This window comes from Chamaea fasciata, unplaced genomic scaffold, assembly GCF_029207755.1.
Source record: "Chamaea fasciata isolate MVZ Bird 193981 ecotype frontalis unplaced genomic scaffold, bChaFas1.0.hap1 SCAF_2, whole genome shotgun sequence".
Classification (NCBI taxonomy): domain Eukaryota; kingdom Metazoa; phylum Chordata; class Aves; order Passeriformes; family Sylviidae; genus Chamaea; species Chamaea fasciata.
In genome coordinates, this window is record NW_027094087.1 from 69,050,374 (window position 1) to 69,074,564 (window position 24,191).

Consider the following 24,191-nt stretch of genomic DNA (forward strand, 5'->3'; position numbering starts at 1 on the left):
GCTTTCCTCATCATGGTCTTTACCACAGGCTGCATGGAAATCTCAGCTACATTTCCTGGAGCACCTCCTGCCTCTCTTCATGCACTGACCTTGGTGACTGTGGGGTTGTTTCTCTCTCATATTCTCTCTCATCTTTCCTCTGACTGAAATTGTCCCTGCACAGTGACTTCTTTCCCATTTTTCAACCTGTAATGCCAGGGGCACCAACTGCATTGCTGATGGACTTGTCCTTTGCTAGAAGTGGATCCTCTGGATGCTGGTTGGCATTGGCTCTGTGGGACACAGGAGAAGCTTTCTAGCAGTGCCTTACAGGAGCCACCCCTCCAGTCCCCCACTACTGAAACCTTGCACATAAAACCAATACAATGTTGTTAAGAATAACAGCATTTTTCTATGACATATAGCTGTGTTTATGAGCTGTAAATTGTAGCGGTGTGAAATTATTAGTTTGTAATCTTATGTAGAATGGTTTGTTCCAGAGTACCCCGTGTTTTAAGCCCTTTGGTTTTTCCCTAGTTGTGGGTCCTGTCCATCTCCCTGCAACCCAGCCCAGAGGCTGGTGAGAGTCTGGGGTGATTGGCAGAGCGTGTGACTTCTCCGCCCTGTATCATGTATCAGATGTCCGGTGTATTGTCTTTCTGTCTTGGTCTCTCCCTCCTTACCTGGTATTGGTTATGGTTCACCCTTCCCTCTCCCCACACCCCCCATACAAAAGCTGAAACCAGAACCCCAGGAGTCACTCTCTGGACATGGCCCTATGTGAGCAATAAACATCTAGCTTCAACCCAGGTGAGAGTCACTCTTTCTTCTTCCACACCCTCTCTACACTTCAGTCTGAGGTTCAGACCCACTGAAGTAAGGATACAAAATTGCATGCAGTCCTGTGAGTGAACAAACTGGTAAACGACTCCAGACACCGCCACAGTAAATAGTTTCATTATTGATTACCGACTTTTTTTTTTTTTTTTTTTTTTTTTTTTTTTTTTTTTTTTTAATTATTATTATTATTAGGCTGGTGGGTTTTAATTTTGTTCTGTTGTTTGTTTCCTCCTTTTTTTGGGGAAAAAGTGACAACCTTGCAAATACTTTTAGACTCTCTTTGATTCCCAAATAGGAAGAAGGATTATAAGACACAGCCAAATTATTTGAATCCTCTTTTAAAATGACTATTTAGTCTGTACAATAAATTGCATTAAAAAATAACACATTTACATATATGAGGGCATGTAGCCGAGGCCACAAGAATCCAGGTGTCTGAATTTGATTTTGTCTTTAATACTTTTTTCCTATTATTTTATGTCTTGTGTGTATGAATAGAAAGAAATGGCTGAAATGGAGAAGAAAGCTAGAATCTTAAACAAGACACAGGGATCTCATTCTCTTTTAACTCCTGCAACAAAGTAGAGGCTGTTACTGTGCTCATGCTTATGGTAGTATTTGCAGATGGCTAATTTGTTGTCTCAGCTGTTCTTGACAGTTGAACAAATAGTATGCAGCTTTCTATCCATTGACATTTTTCTTCTGTCTCCCTAAGAACTTCAGATAAAAGAATGTCTTTTCACTTTCACAAAAATAACAGAAACTCAGACTTATAGATAACAAACACTAATATGTTTTAAAGTTTATAGATAACAAACACTAATATTTTTTAAAGCAGTACATGACGAATTGCCTTTCTACAGCTTCTGTTTCAGCCAGTGCATTATATATAGTTTCAGACCCCCACCTTAGAGTAAATGTACTGCAGACTGAGTCTCTAGTCACAAGGCTGTAAAAAAAATCCCACCAAAACAAAATTTTTTTCAGTCATCCGAAAACTGAGTTTGGTAAGAGCTTCTCTGATCCCTTGTAAGTGTTATGTTTTGTGGGAAATAGTAAAGGTAAGAAGACTTCTAGAAACTTTGAAAGCAGGCCTCAGAAACAGAAAGAGCAGAGAATTTATATTTAGCTGCAGCTGCAAAGCCCTGAAAGTAGAGAAGATACAATAATACAGCAAGCAAGGACATGAAGCAATGTTTTTAGGTTTGGCTAAGATAGACCTTAAAGGTGCAGAAAAATGTGCTTAGCAAGATAGTAGAAGGTTTTAAGCTTAATAATGGAGTATTGTGTATTGTTGATAGAAAACATACAAGCAAGCATTGTTTGAAGCAGGTGTACATGTGTTTTTAGTGATTGGCTTGAACAATTGTCTGTAAGTTTTAGCAATATGCTATTGACTAGAAAACTTTTAAAATGTCCTGTAACAAAGAGATCTGTGGCTGCTGCTGGCAAGACATGAGCTGTTGCCATCGTTCAATTGTCTCACCCTGTTATGAGGCTGATGTTGCAATAGAGCTCAAGGAATGTATTCCAGCAGTCCCATCCTGTTTCTGAAAACCTCCAACACAATGTTTCAATATTTGACTTTGAAAAATAATACCATAAAATGAGAACTTGGTCTGTATGTCTTTCTGAAAGAAGTTCTGCCTGTAAGCATAGAAAATTGTTGAATTTTCTTTGCACAGTTAGTTGATAGCTACACAAATTTCGTTTTTTTAGTATAGCCTTTTCATTATTGAAATTAAGTATCTTAAAAAGGGAGGAGGGCTTTAGTCTTTCCTTATAGGATCAGTTGAAATTGCATTGCTCTCAGTTGAGATTTTGTTTGATTTTCAAAAACATCTTTTCCTGTTCCTTCTCTGAGTTTTACAGGGATTTTCAAAGCATTTTCTTTACCTCTCACAAAGACAAATAATGCCTGGAATCCAGAAACTCACTGAAACATGAGAAAGGAAAACTAGGCATTCCTCCATTCTTTTTCCCCTAAAAATCTTATCTTAAAACAATGTATCTTGTATTCTTTTATCTTTTTTTCTTTCTTCTTCTCACCATAAGACTGAGAAGATTCTACTGGGGTTTTCTGACTTTGAGGAGAAAGCATGGGAAAACAAGCAAGGCCAACAGGATGTCCTCTCCCAGCTTTGTCTTAACTTCTCAGTAACTACATGAATGGATGCAGGCAGAATCAAGATCACCTGCTAACAACTTCATCCTGAGCTGTCTGAACTACTTGTATATTTGAAACTTATTAGTGCAGCTAATAAGTGATGCTTCTTCTGGACTGATAGGCAGCTCTACCCTGAGTGGCATGCACAGGGTTCAAGGATATGTGCACTTGTCCATCTTCTTGTATTCAACAGGCTTTGATTTCTCCTGGTTCATCCAGTAGAAATTATCTGCACTGCTTCAAGAGTGACTTCAGTTTTTCATTAACAGGAATGATTAGTCTTGTGCATATTTAGGGGTTTGAAAACTCCTTTGAGAAGCCATAATTAAAAAATTGCAAATGATTTTCACATGAGGAGGCATGGGAGGGGGCGGGAATTAAACCAGGTCTTTACACCACCATACTGATAGTTTTTCATGTCAAAGCAATTTTTGTGTGTGTTTGTTTAATTGTGATTACCTGTGTTTGACATTGCAATAAGGAAAATTGAAATTAAATCTTCAACTAAAGAAAGTTCAAGAAGAAATTGATTTTTTTTCTTTAATAAACCTGTTCCTTAGGAAAATATGGCCTTTACAAATCAAACACAACAGGATTTGAAGTGCATCAAAAGACAGCAAATATTGTCTTTTCATGGCTATAATTTCCAAACTGTTGGTGCTCTCTTGAACTTGCCTGGGAAGGAGGAAGTAGACTAATTTTCTATCTTTGTTTCTTTACAGAGTATTTAGCTTTATACTGTTCACTAAACAGGGCAATTAGAACACCAGTCTTTACAAGAAGCACATGATGTAGATCTATTTAGAAAATGCTTGTTTCAACATTAATATTTAAAATAAACATTAATGATCTCCAATGAACATGAAGCTTTTTTATTATTTTCCTTTTTAAATCTTGCCAATATTTTTCAACATATATATCAAGGGTACTCTCGTGCACCTGTAATATTTCAAGCCCAGAAGATATTGCAAAACTCATTTATTTTTCTTTAAATATCTAGCTATTAGGCATAATAAATTAAATGCAGAAATTAAACATTAAATTGACAGTTTTACTCATCTAGGTATGAAAGGAGAACAAACAGTTTGCTGCAGTGCTTGCATGTGAGCATGTATTTCTTCTATATGACACGTCCCCTGAAGGGCCTCTGGGAAATTCCATCTTGCTGTGCTACAAATGAAATGTCCTCTTGTAGTATACTGCACCATACTTCAGCAGCAGGCATCTTCCCAATGTCCTTCAAAATATTAAAAACCGCAGCAATGATGTGCCCGAGGGGAAACCTGGGAAGCTCTTGTTAAAATTCCATCACCAAATTAAGTGGAAGCTTGGAGTGATTTTCCATCTTCTGATGCAAATTGCAAGTTCATGCAGAATGTGAAACCATCTCCTTCAGAGAAAAATTATTTCTAGTTTTAATACAATTACCTTGGAAGAGCAAATATTTTGCCTATTGGATAAGGCTGCACTGCACCAAAGGGCAGGTTAAAATACCTATCTACAGGCTTTCTTTCATTTCCTTAATATCCTTGATACTTTAGCTGTTGAAAATTATATAATTTTTTGTAATACCATTGAATTTTTTTTTATTCAGCTCTTTAATAATTGCAGTCATTAAAATTAATTTCACTGAAATTAATAGCTAGCTTGTGTCTTGTAATACCTTTGAACTACTAGCACACATATTTTAACTTTAAGACCAATAAACAATCAAAAGAATTAGTTCTATTGCAACATAAGATAGTCATCTTATGCTCCCAGTTGTTATGGGGAAATGGAGTGCATAAATTTTCATTATGTCCTTTAAATGAAAAAATACAGTAGGTAATGTTTTAAAATGAAAGAGGTTCCTTTGAGGGAAGGACAATAATAGTGACTATATTTTTTCTAATCTGTATTGCACCTACATTTAAATTTATCATGTAGATTGTCATATATTCCATCAGGTTCTTGTAGACAGATGATTATAAAATAAACTTATTGAAGAACCTGTTGTTTATTTTGAGAAGAAAAAAAATCTAAATAATTTCCAGAGTTCTAAGGAAAAGGAAATATTTTTCAGACTTTTGAACAGCAAAAATCATAAGGAAATAATATTTTACATAACAATGGAAAAATATATATACCCTATTTAATGAAACCACTGTGGTCAGAGGTAATCTCTGTAAAATATCTGACATAACCTCACTGCTCAGAGCAAAGTCAACACATATGCAGTTTAGTTTTGAAAACATATGACGTCTTTCTAGCACCCTTCCTCATCAGATATTTAAACAAATAATATCCATCACTCCCTCACTCCTCAGAGCCTTCTCCAGATCGAATAAACCAAACTCTTTCCTCCTTTCCTCATATAAAAAATCTTCCAAGCTCTATTCATTTTTATGGTTCTTTCCTGGATGCACTATAGTATGTCCATGTTTTGCTTCTGCTGGCAAGGACAGAATTAGACCCCATATACCAACTGTGTTCCACCGAAGATGAGTAGAGGGGAAGGATCCTCTCCCTCAGCCTCCTGCCAATAGATATTCACAATCCAGCCCAGAAGTTTGTTGGAACTGTTTTCTGCAGGGACACTTTGGTGCCTTGCGACCATCTTGGTGTCCACCTGGAGATCAGAGCCTTCTCTGCAAAGCTGCTTCCCATACAGTTTTGTGATGCCTGGAAACTTGCTGAAAGTGTACTTTGGCATCCTGCCATCTAGGCCATTAATGAAGGTGTTCAGCATTGCTGAACACAGTACTGGTTCCTGGGAAACACCAGCAGTTACTGACCTCCAGGTGGAATTCATGCCACTGATCACAGTGGTCTGAGCCCAGAAGGCCAGGCAGTTTTCAGTGCACCTCACTGTCCACTTATTGGATTTTTTTTGTGAGACAATGTCAAAAGCCTTGCTCAATTGAGAAAAACCAAGCAGAGCTCCCCACATACTGGTATTGCCTGCAATTGAGTACATTTTCTTCACAGCAGTCCTCATGGTGCTACATTTTTTTAACTAAAGCTTAAATGATGCTTTAGCTATTATTGTGCAGTTCTTTTACAGTGTCAAGGACTCCTCTGTTTTTCTTTCTGCTCCCTCAGCAGGTAGACTGGGAGTGCACAAGAAATTGAGACAGCTGACCCAAATTGACCAAAGAGAGATATACTATAAGATGCTGTGCTCAGCAATAAAATTAGGAATGCACTGGCAGAAAGGGAGTTTCTCCAAAATTGCAATTGCTCAGGGACTGGCTGGACATTGGTCTGCTAGCTGCGAGCAATAGCATTTACATCCCTTATCGAGGTTTTGTTTTGTTATGCTTTTCTTTCACAAGTGAGTTTTCTCTTTGTCCTTTCAGTTCTCTCAGCCCTGACTGCACAGCAGGGGTGTGCATGTAAGAGAGGGGCTATGTGCTGCTTGGTGGTCTGCGGGGGTTAACCCACCACACCACCTCATTCACTGAGCAAGTCATTCTGCTGTAGGGAGCAACCAGTTTGGTCAGGCATGATTTCCCCCTTGCCAATCCTGGTTGACTACTCCCAATTATTGTCTTGTTTTTAATGTGTTTGGAAATTTTTCATTTTGGATTATTTACTCCACTATCTTCACAGGGATTCAGGTGGGGCTGACCAGTCTGTAATTCTTTGGATTGTCAAAAATTTCAGATCTTGAGATGCAGCTGCTGCTTTCTCACTAATATTAAAGAAAAAAATACTGAAGAAATAAAATTAGATTTGATTCCAGTAACAAACTAATCCCAATTTACTCTTTCCTTAGTCCCTTTGAACACCTTAGTGTTGGAAAATTCTCTTGATCCTTCTTGCTATAAGGAAAGTGTTTGAGTTAAATGGATAAAGAAAACAAACAAACGCAAAAACCCCAAATATCCCCCTTCCCCTAAACCTGAAGAATGGAAAGAAATTTGCTTTTTTTAAATTTCCTGGTCAGCTGAGGACTTCTTGGTCACTGAGGCAGAGGACTTCACCAAAATGAGGAATATATTGTCATATCGTCACAGAAGGTTTCATCCTACATTTGACCGAGGGGACAGCTAGAAGTAGGAAGTGATGTGTCTGTAATATGGAGAATCAGGCACTGTGACATCATGGAGGGGTTGCTTAAATGTGAGTGGAAGTGAAAGCTACAACTGATGTCATCAGGTTTGAGAGACAATGACTTTGCTGTGCTAGCACAGTTAAAAGAACCACAGAAAGAAAGGGCAGGAAGAATTCTAATGAGACTACTTATCCCAAATATGCACAAGGCAGGATAAAATATAGTGATAGTAATCCTGATGATTTTGCCTTACATGTATTTAAAGGCTTCTACTGAAGCATGTTCTACAGAAATAAAAGGGTTCTTCAACACAGCCTTCAGTGGACCAAGTGGAAGTTGGGGATATAGTAGTTTGCCTGAAATAAAATAGTAGTCCTTAGCACCATAAATCATGTGATAAACTATCTCCTTGACTAAAAATACTGTTGAATTATCTTTTACATACATGTGTACATACGTAGTTAAAAGAGCTACCAAAAAAAAAAAAATCCAGCTGATGTCAATCAATGGACTCCTATTGACTTCAATAGAACTAAGTCTATTTACAGCAGGTGAGATCCTGGCTCCAAATTTCATAGCCCAATGTCACCATTAAACAGAGAAGATTTTGAGGAGGCAAACAACCCACAAAATTAAATTGATCTGCAAACGTGGAGTATTTCTCACCATTAATTAATTTGTCAGCACATACTGGCTTTTATAAAGTAATTTCAAAAATCTCATTTAGCAGTGAAGGAACTGAAGTGTCAGTCAATTGTAGTTTGTATGTTTTACCCTTCAGCATCCCCAATATAAACGACTAAAATTGGAGTTTTTAATGGAAAGCCTGCAAAATCCCTGAAACAACTGCAGAACAAATTCAGCTGCAGTAAATTTCAGTTGCAGTAAAACAGCATAAAGCAAATTTACTAGAATGATGTGTAGCCAGTTCATCATTACAAGTGTAGCAACATTTTAAGTAACAGGATATCTGCTCCCTGGGCACACTGCAATTAGAATGAGTTCACAACAAATGTGTTCATTAAACTGAAGCTGCTCACAAAAAAACAAACATGTAAAACAGAGCAATCAGAGAGATTAGTTATTTTTGTTTTCTTTGTTTATATTTTCCTCTTATTCCCCCTCTTCTGTATTTGAAAGAGAGATATTTTTAATTTTATAGGCATCCACTTTAGGTGTTATGGTTGTTTTATTGATTTTTCCTACATAAGATTCATATGGGAATTTGTGTTTTTTCTATTAAGGTTCATTTTACTTATTCATTGGACTAGATTATAGGGAAAAGTATATATGTTAACTGTAAATATCTCATGTATGATTTTTGTGGTAGCTGCCTTTTTGCCAGCTGTATGAGTGATGTTTTCTTCCAGTTGCATGATAGAACTTTATTGTGCTGAGAATAAAAAACATGACACAGGCATTTAAAATCTGTTTAAAGGATCTGATTAATCTAGTAGAGGAGCAGATGAGCTCTCCTTTCTTTCTCTTTCTCTCCCTCTCCCTGCCACTGCTATATTTCCTCACTGACTAGTGGCTTTTATTACGGCAATTTATCTAGATCTAGCAGAGCTGAAGGGGAATATTGAGGAAGAAGTGCCTTCCTATGTAGTTAATAGTTACTCTATGACATGAATGGTTGTTTCAGGTTACAGAAAGCGTGATGAAGATAATGCAGTTTCTAGTAATTGAACTTATTTGAACTGGTTTTGTTATTGCTGATAAATGATGTAAATCAGGTAGATCTGGTAGCACATATAAAACCAGTGAAGGTGTACTGAAAATCAAGGTCAGATGCTATCTAAATAACAATAAATTTGAGTGTTTTTTTCACAGTTGCAAAGGAATCTGGCAATTATAGGTCTGTGGAGGTTGCAATTATTTAATACTAATAGTCAAGTCTTTGGACTAATTGGTTGTTAATGTTTTTGGTGTTGGTGTTGGTGTTGGTGTTGTTTTTTTTTTTAAATTTTAAATAAATGAAGCCATAGTCTAACAAAAAATATTATGTACTAAGTTTATGAAAAATAATGCAGGAAAATAGAGTTCCTACACTAAAAATTTCAAAAGTGACTGATATTGTACTTTGAATTTTGACAGAATCAGGATGCTTACATTTGACCTCCTAAAAACCGTTTGGGTGTGTAACTTTTAGTGACCTTCTCTTTCAAAATATTAAATATGTAATAATTTCCATTGTCAGGAAAAGGAAAAAATAAATTCAAAATAGGGCTAGAGCTGATAAAGACTAGATCACTTTAAGCAAATACTGAGTGGAGATGCTCTTTTGAAGTTCTACAATTCTCTCTTAAAGAAAAATGATTTTTCTCAGAAACTTCACATCATGTAATATTTTTGCTTAACTTGAACAGTCACTGAGCCATTGCAATTCTGTCACTCCCTGAGCTCTATGAATCTTCACAGTCAGCATAAAAATGAGTGTACAGCCACAAACTGAATATCTTCAGGACATACACACTCCAAGGTGACCTACTCACACGATGCAGACATTGTTTATAGACTTCCATTTTTCCTGCACATTGGGTTAGCTAGAGAAGAGGAAAAAGTACTGGGAGATGGGTTAATGGGAATTTGAATAATTCTAAGATAGACAGTCTTAGGAACCTGCCTGTACTTTTTAACAGTGTTTTGACCTCTAGGACATTCAAACAGGGCAGATATGACCTCTGAGGGTGCTCCTAGCTTTTATTTACAAGTTAAGTTGTTCTTGATCACACCGTTGAGTCTGTTGACTATCCTTAACAGAGAATTTTCTCTGCATCCCAGGAGGATGGAAACTCAGCTTTGGGCATAAATTTTTAAAGATCTTAGTGCTTAGTGTTTTCTGATGACTCAAGGCTGGTTCCTTCCTCAGAAACAGGGGGCTTTTTAAAATCTTTGCTCTAAAAAAACATTCCTACACATACTGTAGGAAAGATTTGGGGACCACATGTGGTGGATTCCACTTCTGGGACAGCTCACTTTAAAGTGATTTGATATAGCTTAGAGGAAAACTTGTTTCTTTATGGTATACAGAGAGCTATAACTGAACTTTGGATCGTGTACCATGATGACTGGACCCCTCACTCAGGCTTACAGAGTCTTCATATAACAAGCAAAAAGCTGGATATCTTTGAGTGGTCTCTAAGTCAAACAGTGCACTGCACACATTGAAATAAGAAACACAGAGCCCTGATTGAAGTCTCGAATCCTTTCTTCAGCTGTGCCATGAGTTTTTGTGAAGAAATGCCACCCATTTGTGATTTATGTGAGACATTATACGTGAAGGCAGGTAATGAAATTTAGCTTTGGGATTTTTCCTCCCAAATAATTTTCTAGCACTTAGGCAAAAGTTTTGATTTCCTCTCTGACTGCAAGTCTCCACCACCTCCTGGTGTGCTAAAAGAGGCACTAACCTCTGAATGGAGACTGCATTTTATGGGAGGGCGTATGAAAGTTATCCCAGTAGGGAGAAAGAAGCTTACAGTTTCTTAGCTCTGACCACACCACTTGTCCAACAAAGTTGATTTCTGAACTTTGTAATCTGCTCCAAGGCTTGTTACCCTACATAATGCAATATATTGTGTTTTAATAATCTAATTATTAACAGAAAAAAGCCTTTAGCTTATAACAGATACTTAGTCAAAACTTTCAGCCTTACCTTTGTTCTTCTGAGTATACTGAAGAAGAACTTCAGGTTAAAAAATAATTCTATTGCTAAGCTATAAATGGAACATTAAAAATAAAGGTTGGCACTCACCAGGGTAGGAAGTGTGTATATGTATATGTATATGTATATGTATATGTATATGTATATGTATATGTATATGTATATGTATACATATATATGTGTGTGGGTGTGTGTGGGAATACACAAGACTGAGAGTAGAGACAGATTTAATTAGCATAGCTAGTCTGGTGACTAGGATGCCGTGGCAAGGACAAACAGAACTTTGAGCTTATGAGAAGATGGGATTAAACCTGCTTAAGGGAAAAGATTCAATCAACCCCCTACGATAAAGATGTTGTAAAATGCATAGTTGCTTGTATGATCTTTTAACCTAATTATTGTAGTAGAAATTATTAACCTTACTGAAATGGTATATAAGTTCTTGGAAAACCTGAGTAAAATCGAATTCTGATCATGAATCAGTCTTCCTGTCTCTCCATCAATCACCGATAGGTGTGTGTGAGGGTTATATGTGCATACCTTGAGGAAAAAAAATAAAGTTTTTTTACATAAAAAGTACTTAGTTTTAAGAACAGCTGCAATAAATAATAAGGAACACTTACATAATTATCTTTAGCTATCCTAGCCCTTTATAGACTTTCTCCATCAATGGTTTTGGTTCTACTACATTTAAAAGAAAGTAATCTAAAATCTGCCCATTCCATTTTATAAGAAACAAAAGCAGACATACAGCCAATTGTATCTCTCATTATTTAATATGTCATTATGCAATTTTCTCTTCTGGTGTTCAAATGCCTGATAAAGTTGTTTGACTTTTCCTGTGTGTCTTTGCACAATTATATATTTCTAATTATGGCCCAGATACCTGCTCCTTCACATCTGATCAAAGTGAGATTTATGGGTACTATTTAGCTCTGAGTTCTACTTATAGTTCATTACGTTTTTCATGCAAATTTTGATTTTAATTGTTCCAGTTGCTCAAAATAAGACAGCATTTAAAGTAAAATATATCTCAGAGACTGTTCAAATCATGAATATTTTCACATTAGATACATTCCTATTACAAAGAAAGCAGACTGTTGGACCTCTGACAGCAGTCAGTTAGCTGGTCAGAAAGTGGAAGCAATTTCAAATGAGTTAGTAATTGTCCAGTACTCACTCAGAAAAGCTTCACCCATTTATTAGTGATTCAAGATTTGAAGAAGTACACTTCGGTTCTCTTTGCAACAGGTCTCTGAGAAAATTTTTGGCTTGCATTGTTACTTTGGTGGAGTATCATGCTCAAGGTGATGATTAATAGTCTGGAAATCCCTCTCAAGATATATTTGTAGTAAGTGTCATGAAGTCATTGTATTACAGTGAAATAAATATGTAAGTTGTGAATAGGATACAGCAGTGCTTCTGCAATTACTTTTCATTGTAGTGAGGAACATAAGAATCCTTTTATCCTTCCAAAATAGGTTTACTTGTTTAAAAAGATAGATGCCACCTAAGAAAAACAAAACTTTCTTTTTGTATTTGGGAACAAGGAAAATGAATCTGTATTTGTTTAGCTTTCTTTATTTTCGAGAAGTAGTACTCTTCAGGAGCAGAAGATGTTTTGCATTAAGTAACATGTTTTAAAAGATTCCAATAAACAAAAGCAAATAACAAAACCCACAACTCTGAATAAATTCTGCTTGAAGATTATATATACCAAAGTTCAGCCTACCCTTCCAAAATTTCGTAACAGAAAGATATTAATCTTCATTTATATTTCATTTAATCATTAATGGTGATCTATTACAGGTCATAATTTCCTTTCTTAAATATTTAGCTTTGATTTTATCTTGAATACTCCTGAATATTATGACTATCAAAAATCCATAAAATATTTACAGAAGTCAGAGGGAAAGTAAGCACAAAATTTAAGAAAATTCTTCAAAATGCCCAAGTTGAGGCAAAGACTAATTTCTTGGTTTTTTAGGTAGCTAGCTACATTTCAAATCTGTTCAAATACAGTTCACAGTATAATTTCTGTAGGTTATCTGCCTCTCTGCAGTGTCTGAAAGGGAAGTCAGAGTGAGCAAACTTCACTGAAATGTATTTTGCCTGTAAAGAGGAGAAATAAAATCTTATAAAGGAAAAAAAAAGGAACAAACTACAAAAAAACCCAAACAAGCAAAGAACTGAACTATAAATCTACCAAACTCTTGACTATAATGGTTAAAAAAAGAAAGCCTGAGTAACCAGCTACAATGAGCCTTTAGAAGCCTGTATATGGACAACGGAGTTTTGATTTAGTGTATAATCTCTTGGGATCCCTGACTACATGATTATTGCTATTTTTTTTTATATAAGAAAAAGAATATGGAATCTCATCTTCATGTCTTATCATATCCTGCCTGGCTTCTAGTTGTCCATTTACAAGATCAAGCATCTCCTGCAGGTTGTGGTTTGTCAGGCTCACATGGCTCACTTAGGTACCTAGGTCATCTCAAATGGCCTAGGTAGACATTTAAATGAGGCAAATTAACTGACTCCTCAAACTTTATAATTATAAGCTCTTAGAGTTTTTTCTTTAGATCTTTTCTGTGAATGCCTACTGTAAAAAAACTTGAAAGTACATCTTTCTGGCTGAACAAACTGTAACCCAGGGCTGCTAAAAGGTACCCCTACTGGAGTGTTTTTCCCCTTTCTGGGGAAAAAGCTGGAGTTCAGCAGAATACTTCCAAATGGTATTCATGAACCACCAGGAAGAAAGAAAAAAGAGCAAATGAAACAATATATTGCAAATGTTATAACTTTACTGAATATGTTCTGAAAATTTGTTTCTCAATCAGCACTTTTCTAAAAGAAAGACATTTTCTGTTCCACCAAGACACACAGCTAGTTATGAAAGGAAGGAAAGAGCTAATCTGTGTCTTAAAGCTGAGCCATTTGTACTCCTAAAAAAAGATCAGGGAGACTCTTTAGGATTGTACAAGCCAATCAAACAGACCAATGGCTCACTTCAGCAGAACAAAACCCTGCCATAAGTGTGACTATTACATTACCTGTATTCTCTACTACATCATATTTATGTAGTATAATTTAAAAAAATTTCAGCATAGCTGATTTTGAATAACAAACAATGTATTTATCTTTCCAGTACTTAGAAGCATCCTACCGTATATAAATAATTTAAAATAAATATTTACAAAATAAAACCTCCAAAACTCTTTCCTCTTGAGTTTTGTTTAGAAACTACAAGCAATCTATATATTATTAGATGAACATTTTTATAGATCTTATTAAAACAAAAATGAATGTTTTATTCATGACTGAATGTGGAGAACTGTAAAAATCCAACATGACCTCATTGATTTATGGAATAGAGGTAGCACAGCTCTTCTGCAGGATGCATTTAAAACATAAATGATTCATTTGTCTTTTTTCCAGCATAACTTGAAAAGGTGCTACACTTCAGTGCCTTTACTGGAACCATAGATAATTTTATCTTTTTGTATGATTGTATATTTATCTGATTTACTGCAGGATCTGTTTCTTATCAGCCTTCTGCCCCACATGGCTCAAAAACCAACCTGTCGCTAAAAAAGGGTCAGTTTGTCTTGGTCACCCTCCAGCAGTGCTGCTCACCCCCTCTGCACCTGGGCTGTTCTTGTGCAGACCAGAGGGTTTGCCACCACAAACCTCTCCTGGCAAACCTGGCCTCAGCAGAGCACCTTGCCATTTCAACATGTTCCCAGACATAATTTGAGGGATTTGTCCACCATGGTGCCCTGTAGGCACTTCCTTGCCCATATGCAGGTACTGGATGCAACCCCAGTCTCAATTGTGTTGAGTTTTTGATCCCTTTCCTTCATGCCACCCCATGATCTTTCTTCAGCAGACCTGTCTATCGCTTTCTTGCAGCACTGCTGGTTTTAATCTTCTCCCCAGCCATCCTAGCTTAAAGCCCTTCTAATGAAGTCAACGTTTTCTGAAATTACAAGACAAAAAATTTAAAAATATATATCTCCTCTGTTTTCCCCTGCAACACAAAATTTTAATTTGTTGCAGATGCTGTAAAAAGAGCTTGATCATTTATTCTACTGCCATAACTGTATAAAGTTCACCACTAAATCATATTCTAAATGACTTCTTTCTCTGAAAGCATCCTTCACTTGTAGTGGGTCTGACTGGAACAGAGCTAATTTTCTTTAGAGTAGGTTCTGCATAACATGGTTTTAGTTCTGTGCTGAAAACAGTGTTAATATTACAAGGATGTTTTTATGATGCTTTGAGGGTAGGAGCTAAACATACAATCTACTCAATGATTATGTGGGAGGAGATATTTTCCTTAACTTCACAAGTGGCCTCTATATAGACCCTGTGTACAATTTCTGTATTCTTATTCCTTCAGGATGAGGATGTGTGGACATCTCTTTTCTCTCTCTCTCTCTCTCTCTCTCTCTTTTTTTTTTTTTTTTTTTTTTTTCATTCCATATTATGTCTACTTTAAAAAGACTAGATGTGGAGTACAGAGATTTGGTAAGATTTTCCATTACATATCCATACCTCCGAAGTTCATGATACTTGAAAACATACAGAAAGTTCAAGTTTCATTGGGAAGTATGTATCCCTTATTTCCTAGAACAATTTCCACATGTCAGAATGGAGCATGCCACTGTCAAAATTGACTGCCAAAGAGTAGAGCCAGAAGAGTGCCCACGTTCTCTCTTGGGGCCAGACTTACCAGAGGCACTCAGTACCATTCGTCCCATCTATAGTGAGAGGAGAGAGGACATCAGCTTTCTGGTTCCAGACTGCAAAGATATTGCAGTGTACAATAACAACCATGAGTCAAAAAATCTCTGCAGTGACATGTTCTACATTCCTATTTCCTTTATATGCATTTTCCTTAGCACGTACACTGACTTTTTTTTTTTTTAAGAATTACATTGTACATTCCTGATGCCTTAAGCTTTATCTTTCAAATTTGCAGGTTCTGTGCTGGCTAGGGATGTAGTTATTTGAGTGCCAGTAAGCTCTCTTCGCAGAGTAGGTAGACAAAATGAATCCTTTTCCTGCTGAAGACCAAGGACATCTTTCAGCCCAACAGCATAAACAGTGGTGGACTGAAGAGAGACAACAAGAAGGATGAGACCTCACAACCTGAAGCTGTAATTGGACCCCAATATGCAAATGGACCAAAACAGTAAGATCATAAACATAAAAATGTAAGACCTCATGACTGGTCAGCCATTTTTGTGACTATTCGTAGTCGACCTTGGGTGTAGCCCTGGTCAGGCCTTGTCCTGTCCAAGGTGGATCCTGGAGGCCTTTCAATAAATACCTGCTTTATTCTCTAGCTCTGTCCAGTCCCTGTTTCAGGTCAGCCTTCCAAGGCATCAATACAAGTGTGAAAATAACTGGATTCCATAGAACTGAAAAGGAAGTTTATTGTAACTATATGAAAGAACATGACTTTTTGTTAAAAGTTAATACCTATTTCTTTAAATACATCTGTTTTCAGACATGTATAAAGAACAAATTTTTTCATATTAGGCAGCAGAGGGCTTTTCTGGGAAAGAAAATATGGGAAGGAATCAAAGATATTTTCATATTTAAACCAAACCTTGAAACTGGTATTTTCCATATATTTCAGATTTCACATACCTAGATTTCAGATGACAAGCAAATACAGCCGCAGACTGAGAAACATAGATGCAAAAAAATTGCTTGATATGAATAATCAGAGATAATGAGCTTGCGTTGCTTCAGATGTTCCTGTTCATGCTGTGCATTTGTGCTGATGGAAGTAAAATAAAAAAAATTAAGTGCTGGACAGCTCATTGCCTTCCCCAAGGCTAGAAATAGCTACATTTTAGAAAAAGAAATATGCCACCTGGGTAATAATTTACATATATGGACATAAAGTTTCTGACTTCTATGAGGTATTATCAAAGTCAAATCCATCGTTTTGACAGTACATCATGTATGGTAGCTATAGATCTTAGTCCTTTAGTAATTAGCAAGTTTATGAGGAAGTAATGGTCCATTATTCTCTTCTAAATTGTTTGAAATTTGTCCTGTCTTTAGAAGGGGTGACTTTCGAGTTCACGAGTACATTTGTAGGTATGTCTTGGAGTAAGCTGTTCTGAAATCAAACAATCAGTCAAGGTGATAGTAACAGCAGAACAAAAACACAACAAAATGAAATTTACACCCTTTACAGTAATTCAGCTTTTAAAATCTTGTTAAAAAATATGTATCTTTTCATCCAATTTAGCTTCTTGAGGTAAATTGACTTTTTCTCTGTCTTTTCAATTTTTTTCTCTCTTTTTTTTTTGTATTGTAGAAACTCAAAAAATAAGCACATTTAATTTCAGCAATTTTACTTTTCTGCAAAGTGCTCTTGAGAAAATATCCTGACACAAAATGACAAGTATTTTTAGCGTGGTAAAGAAAAACCTGATGGTTTCCCATTAAAACACATGAACTGAAACTGGAAATACACATATGTTTTAAAGGCAGAATGATTTTTTACATTCTAAATTAACCCATCCAAAGACAGACTGTAATCTGTGAACAGAAATTGTGGGGTTCATCTGACATAATTGATTACAGCTTCACTGAATTAAAGAGAAAAACCACTGGTACCAATTGGTTATCTACCCATGAGTATTTAATTCACCTGCATATGTTACAGTGCATTCAGATTTTTTTTTTAATGTCATAAAATACAATTTGACATTTCCATGATCACATTGCCATAATAGATTTTTCCCAATGCTAATTCTAAAATGCCTAGTCTGTTTCTATTTTTTTCACTCACATTGACATCAGGCCAGATAAAATCTTTTTTGAATGACAACTAAAAAGAATGTTTAAATAGATATGAAATTTGCTTATGTCAAAAGCACAGGAATTTTGTTAAGCTATCTGTATCACATCTTGTTACAGTGTTATTTTGTTTTCAACATATTATAAAATTGGACGGAAAAGGGCTTTAAAAAAAATCTTTAACTTATGGTGTTCTTAATGCTTTTCTCGATGGACAGTAACTAACATTTTTGATGCTTTTGAAATTCTGTTAATTACTTTGTATTATAATGAATGTTTATTTATTTAATTCAAGCAGATTATTTCCTCTTGAAAAACTTCTATGGTTACTAGAAACAATATGTGTATGCAGTATGTACAGTGCATTTCATTTTTTTAGCCTGAAGAAGAAAAGACTCCGTGGAGAACTCGTGGTGTCCTTTCAGTACTTAAAAGGGGATGAAAGGAAGATGGAGAAAGACTTTCCATCAGTCCATAGTGACAGGACAAGAGGCAGTGGTTTTAAATGGAAAAAGGTTTGGTTTAGATTGGACAAAAAGAATATTTTTTTTCTTTTTTTTTTTTTGGAGGTGTGAGACACTGAGACACATTGTCCAGAAAAGTTGTGGATGTCCCATCACTGTTAATTATCTAGGTCAGGTTGGATGTGACATTGAGTAACCTGATCTTTCGGAAGATGTTTCTGCAAAGGGGGTTGATCTTTAAGGTCCCTTTAAATGCAAAACCTCCTATGATTGTGTGATTCTAAGACTGCAGTCACACTTTCATATTCTTCAGCTGTGTAGTTTCATTAGATGATTTCAACAGATTGGTTGTAAGTTAAATAGATAATCTGATTTAAATAAATCAGATTTGAGTGAGTTACATCTTTGAGTAACGTGTGCCTATATGTTGTTTCTTTCCAAGAGCAGTGCATGGCATTTCCTGTTGTTGGACTTCATGACATTCTTGTTGACCCATTTTTCCAGCCTGATCAGGTCCTTCTAAATGGAAACATACCTGTGTGACATACCTACAGTGAGTTTGTAGAGCCTACAGTCTTGCTGAGGGTGCACTTTTTCTCCTATCACTCAGGTTAAACAGTGCTGAATTACTGATGACTGAGACACATATGCTGGTGACTGCTGTCCATCTGGGCTTGATGTTGCCTATCACAGCTATCTCAGCCAAGCAATTCTGATTGCTTTCAGTCTAACTCACTGTCCATTTTCCTGTTTGCTAAATATCTTATGGATGCCAACAGTATGAAAATTCTTATTGACCTCTTGGCTTGAGCTTTTTACAACTAGTGAGAGACAATAGTTAGGTTGCTAGAAAAGGACCTTGGCTAATCAGGAATAGAGTTCAGTTACACCTGCAGTGCCTAATGAAAATAGAAACACAGCTGAAAAAAGATTTATATTGATCAGAAGCATTTAATTTTATTTTTTAAATTACTTTTCAAAGATGATTTCCTCAAGACTTAATGCCTTTTCCAGTTGTTTAACTAGTAGTTATTTGACTAGTAGCTAATTAAGGTCATCTGATAAAGATTTTCTATAGATACGAATTCTTAAATAGTGTGTTTTATGACTTTTATTTTGTGTGATATAGAAGAAACCTAAATTAAGTGCCTAATAGTAATTGCATCTAAATTCAAAATGTTTGTGCATCAGCTGATCTGTGTGACTCCCTGCACATTCTGTTCTCATTAAAATGCCCCTGGGAATCTGCTTTGAATAAAACTAACTAAATAACAAAGCCATGCTTGAGATTAATCCTCTTTTTAGAATAAACACTTAATAGGGATACACATATGAAATCTATTCAGTCTGTCCATAATAATATTATTCATGATCCTTATTAAGAATATGAAAAGAGAAAAGTATGAAATGTAGTTTGCATTTTACTTTCCATAAATTAGCATTGTTTCATGATCTGTGAAACTGCCTAAAAGTTTACATTAGTTGAAAAGACAACTTTGAATAAGTTGAGTTTCATTGCTTACAGTAAACCAAGATTAAATTTCGTACAGAAGAAATTCTGCCTTTGACTAATATGGTAAATTGCATTTCAGTCTCACAGACATTTATTTGCCTGTTTAACTTTATTATTAATATAAAACCAATTTGATATACTTCTGAGTAGTTCTTGACACTATCTTTTAGGGATTTTTTAATATGTAGAGGAGTTTACTTAAAAGCCATGTGTAGATAGATAGATAGCTGGATAGATACATGTACACATATATATATACACATATATATGTAAAAATATATACAAAGACACTACCTTGATACGTCATAGAAATTGTGGTATTTTCACTTTGAAGGAATCTTAACTTAGAATTAATGTAGTGAAGACAGTTATGAAAGGAATATTTTCCTCACCCTAGGATGAAATGATGATTACCTTACCATTCCTCCTTTTTTTTTTTTCGGATGAGAGAGAACATCTGTGACACCTATCCAGGTTGAATTAAACCCTTATTGATGATATTTTCCTAGACAATTTGAGAAATTTGTTCAAGAATCTGACACAAAAGCAGGGAGATATGCCTGAAGAAACTGCAGCCTATGGAAAACCATCCAAGTGCAGGTTTATCCTGGAGAACTGCAAGGTGGGAAGAGAATTGATACTCAAGCAGGTGAAAAGTGTGAGAAGGAAGGAGAAACAGAGTGGAGATGTTATGGAGACAGCCCCCACCCTCCAGTCCTCCCCTCCACTTCTTGGGTGGGTGAGGTAGAAGAGTCAGGAATGGCAATATGGAATTCAATCTGGGAAAAAGAGGAATGGGGTAGGAAAGAAGGTCTTTTAGGGGGAGAAGAAGGAGGTCATTGTTTCTCACCATCCTAGTCTATTTTGACTGAAGATAAATTAAATTTATTCTTCTCAAATTCTGTCTGTTTTGCCCATGTTAGTATTCAGTAAATGAACTCCGTCTTTCTTGACTCATAAATGTTTTCACTGCCATTTCCTCACCTGTTGAGGAGGGAGACTGAGAGAGAATGTGTGTGTGTGGCAGATGGCTAAAGTCAATCTATCACAGACTTTTATTACAAAAAGGTACTCAGTTTGAAAACTATATTCACAGAGAAGTTATTGTATAAGGAGTAGGAAAGTGTTCCTGAAATTATTTATTTACTTACTTACTTATCTGGTTTTTTACATATCTGCTTGTCATTCTGGATGTTATAAAAAATGGAACTGCTATGGTTAGAGTGAATTTTTGTTATAACCTGAAGGATGAATATAGTAAACCCAGTGTAAAATCTTACTATATGTGTAGGATAAGTTTTTTTGAACATAAAATCATATGCTGGCTGTTCCCCTTGGTCAAAGAATTTTGGGGTTGTAGAATATTTCTGAAGTTAAATTTGAATCGGAACTACTTATTTAGTTCATTTAGTTCTAGCAAGAAATATTTTGAACACCACTTTTCACTAGAGTGTATTTAGTAGGATAATTAGGAAGAGAAAAAGAAAATAATTCACAAAAGTTATCTGAAGTCTATAAAATAACATGAAACAGATAACAATATGCAATGTTGCAACTTTGAATCAATCCTTAAGAAGTAGACCCATCAGCTGAAAGTCCTTTAGAGTTCCAATTTCTCCTGACTTATTTTCTCAAACCCTTTTTCAACAATGGACAGCTAATGAAATGTGAGAACTGTATGAGCTGGAAAGTACAGTGTAACTAGATCATGGCATTCCTCAGTGGATCAAAGAGAAAATGTCCTTTGTGAAAATCAGACAGAATGATCAATGAAAAGAAAACGAAAAGAAATAAGCCAGACTAAAAGGAATAAAGCAAAAAAGAAATAAATCTAGTCCACATTCATTCTGCATTAATTGAGCACCAGCTGATGCATTTAAGTAATGAGCCTAGCTCTTTTACACTTTTGAATGCTCACAAAACAGTTAATTATCTCCAGAGAATAATTCATATTTTTACTTTAAATCTGTTTCTGTGTAAAATATTTCTGTGAAAAAGCTTTGAAAGAAACATAAAAATCACACCACTGAAGAAAGGACTTAGTGTATAACCTTGGTCTTGGTCTTGCTCTTGTTTTCCTTTCACTACACTATTGACTTTCTCCTACTTAGGAGAGAGTAATCTAGTTTCCAAAATCAAAGGCTCAAAAGATTGGAAAAGTTGAAATGGAGATTTGCTGTTCATATTTATTATGATAATCTCTTTAACTGCACCATTTTCTGACATTTTTCCAATAAGATCTGCCCTTCAATGTACATAGTTAATAAAAGAATTATCAACACTGTGCAGTAATTCACATTTTAATCTGCATGTCATGTAGAAAAAAAAATTGCAAATCCCAAAACAACCCAACTAAAACAAAACAAATAAACCCCCAATCTCAGACACAAAGCCAATCAAGAAATCAGAAATGCTTACAGTCCATTCTGAATGAAAACTGAAGTAGAAGCAAGATTTATGTCTGTTATTTGCCAAGGTAGATTGTGAATGCTCACTTAGCACAAATCAAAATAAAAACTGCAGAATTCAGATAAAGTGAAAGTCACAAGTATCGAAATTTGCCAATGAATTGTAAAATATTGCTGAACAAGCACAAAAGAAGAAAAATACTGTGAAATAAAACTGTGTTAATCTTATGAGTAACACATTACTCATATGCTACTAACTATTATTTAGATATTAGTATTCAGCATGGGAGAAAATGTTGCAGATTATGTGTGAAATACAAGTATTTTGGGTTCACTTATGATATCCTCTAATTTGTCTTTCCAGGGAGTAGAACTCTCATTGAAACCTCTTATATGTACAGCATTAATTGAAAGGTGCATTCCAGGCTATCACAAGTGAACATGGAAATAGCAAGAGGGTTTTGCAGAAAGAAAAAAAATAATTAATGAAAAGCTAGTTATATCTTGGAATCTTGGATCCTATCTGAGTGCTCCTAAGGACTGGTTGTATAGGGTTTTCAACACAGAAACCTCATAATAGTTGAGGTTTCAACCCAAATTTTTTTTGTTTTTCTTTGGTTTCAGTATACTTTCAAGATCATTAAACTCTGTACTTTGAACACTCAAATATTTTCTTGTCTTCTATATATTTGCTCAAGTATAAGTACCTATATGTCACACACTGACTAATTAGAAGTTTATATTCCATTTATTTGTGCTAAACAGCAAGCTTTGAAAAACTGTAGTAGAAAAGAAGTCTTTTAGCTTTCATGGAAACTGAAAAACATTAAAAATACATACATACAAAATTAGTTTTAATTGTTCTCTTGAATATCTTGGCAACTAGTACAACTCATAGAAATGGCCATTCAGAAAGGAATCTTTTATGATTGTCTTGATGGGAGTAATAAAATCAAAATGAATAATGCTGTTCTTGACTGAAGTAAACTGGGTTACTGAGAATTAGATTGACTAATTCTTGGTAAAATGAGTATTTTTCAGCTGTACTTTCAGTAAGGGTGGAATATTAGTTTTCACTCTTAATGGAAGCACAGTTTTCTGTTTCATATGAGTAGAAAATATTTAGCAGATTTGAATGCACAAGATTGCCTGGGAATAACCTTTGACCAGAAGAGAAATCAAATTGCAAAATATCTGTGGTTTGGTGAATGTTATTTCAGCAAATTCTGGCAAAAAAAATTTAGACTATCTTCCCAAAGACACATATAAATGAACATTGTCAATATAATTGAACTGATATTTTTTGCTTGAAACAGAGACCATGATTTTTTTCTTTATGAAACTTTTTCTTAATGTGATGAGAAATTTTTACACAAACCTCTAATCATTAACAATATTTTTTAATTCTCAAAACTTCAGTGTGGGCAAAATATTCTCAAATAATCATGAAGAAAACTGTAATGTGTGCAGAACTTTTTCCTTGCATTGTTCTCACAAACACCGCTGTTCAATTCCACAGTACTATAAGGATGGATAGAAGACCAAGGTTAAACTTTTATTTTACTTCCTTTTAGGTTTTATTGAACTATACTGAGTGTCAAAGAGGTGTAAATCCATTTCAGGTGGACTTGGAAAATTTAGCCTTGGGTATATTAGAGAAACATCTGAAAAGCAAAGAAAATTCATGCCATGTTTTTGTTACTGCCATCACTGCATCAGTTCAGTGCTGTGTGAGGATATGGACTGAAAGGATACAACAAAATCAGGTTGTGTGGCAATTTTGCAAACTATTTTTTCCTGTTATGGTCCAGGTTGCCTAGAGGTGATCTGAAATGAAGAAAGCCAAAAGCAGCAGCCTCTGCTGTAGCCGTCCTCTTATCCAGGAGATCATAGATGGAGAAACAGAAGCTATTTGCACAGAGGTGTGTTGAACTCTGTTGACTGAATTCCACTGACATACATCAGGATGCTGAAACTGCTGACACAACTTGGACTAAGCCCAGCATTATGTAATACCAGTGTTAACTGGTTACTGGGACCTAAAAGTCAAAGAATGGTGTTATGTTTAATCCTGTGCTACATGTAGGTCTGGTTTGGAATAGTAAACTAGAGGAGACAAGTTTAAATTATTACAACAGCTGTTTCAGAAGATTAAATCTGTCAGAAAAACAAAGGGAAACAGCTTACTTTGTAGGTTCTCATTAACTGCCAAAACAATTCCTAAATCCAAGGAAACACTTTCAAAGTGCCACAGTTTTTCTTCTTTTTATGTTTTATTGCACAATTGTA

The 24,191-nt window shown here is 35.5% G+C and overlaps 1 long non-coding RNA gene across 1 annotated transcript in view; it reads left to right on the forward strand.

The window, feature by feature from the left end:
- The first annotated feature begins 753 nt into the window (after window positions 1-753).
- Window positions 754-24,191, forward strand: part of LOC136285997 (uncharacterized) — a 32,824-nt gene continuing 9,386 nt past the window's right edge. The window contains exons 1-2 of the long non-coding RNA XR_010719663.1: window positions 754-789; window positions 23,714-23,824. This is a non-coding gene — a long non-coding RNA (uncharacterized lncRNA). The remainder of the gene's footprint in view (window positions 790-23,713; window positions 23,825-24,191) is intronic.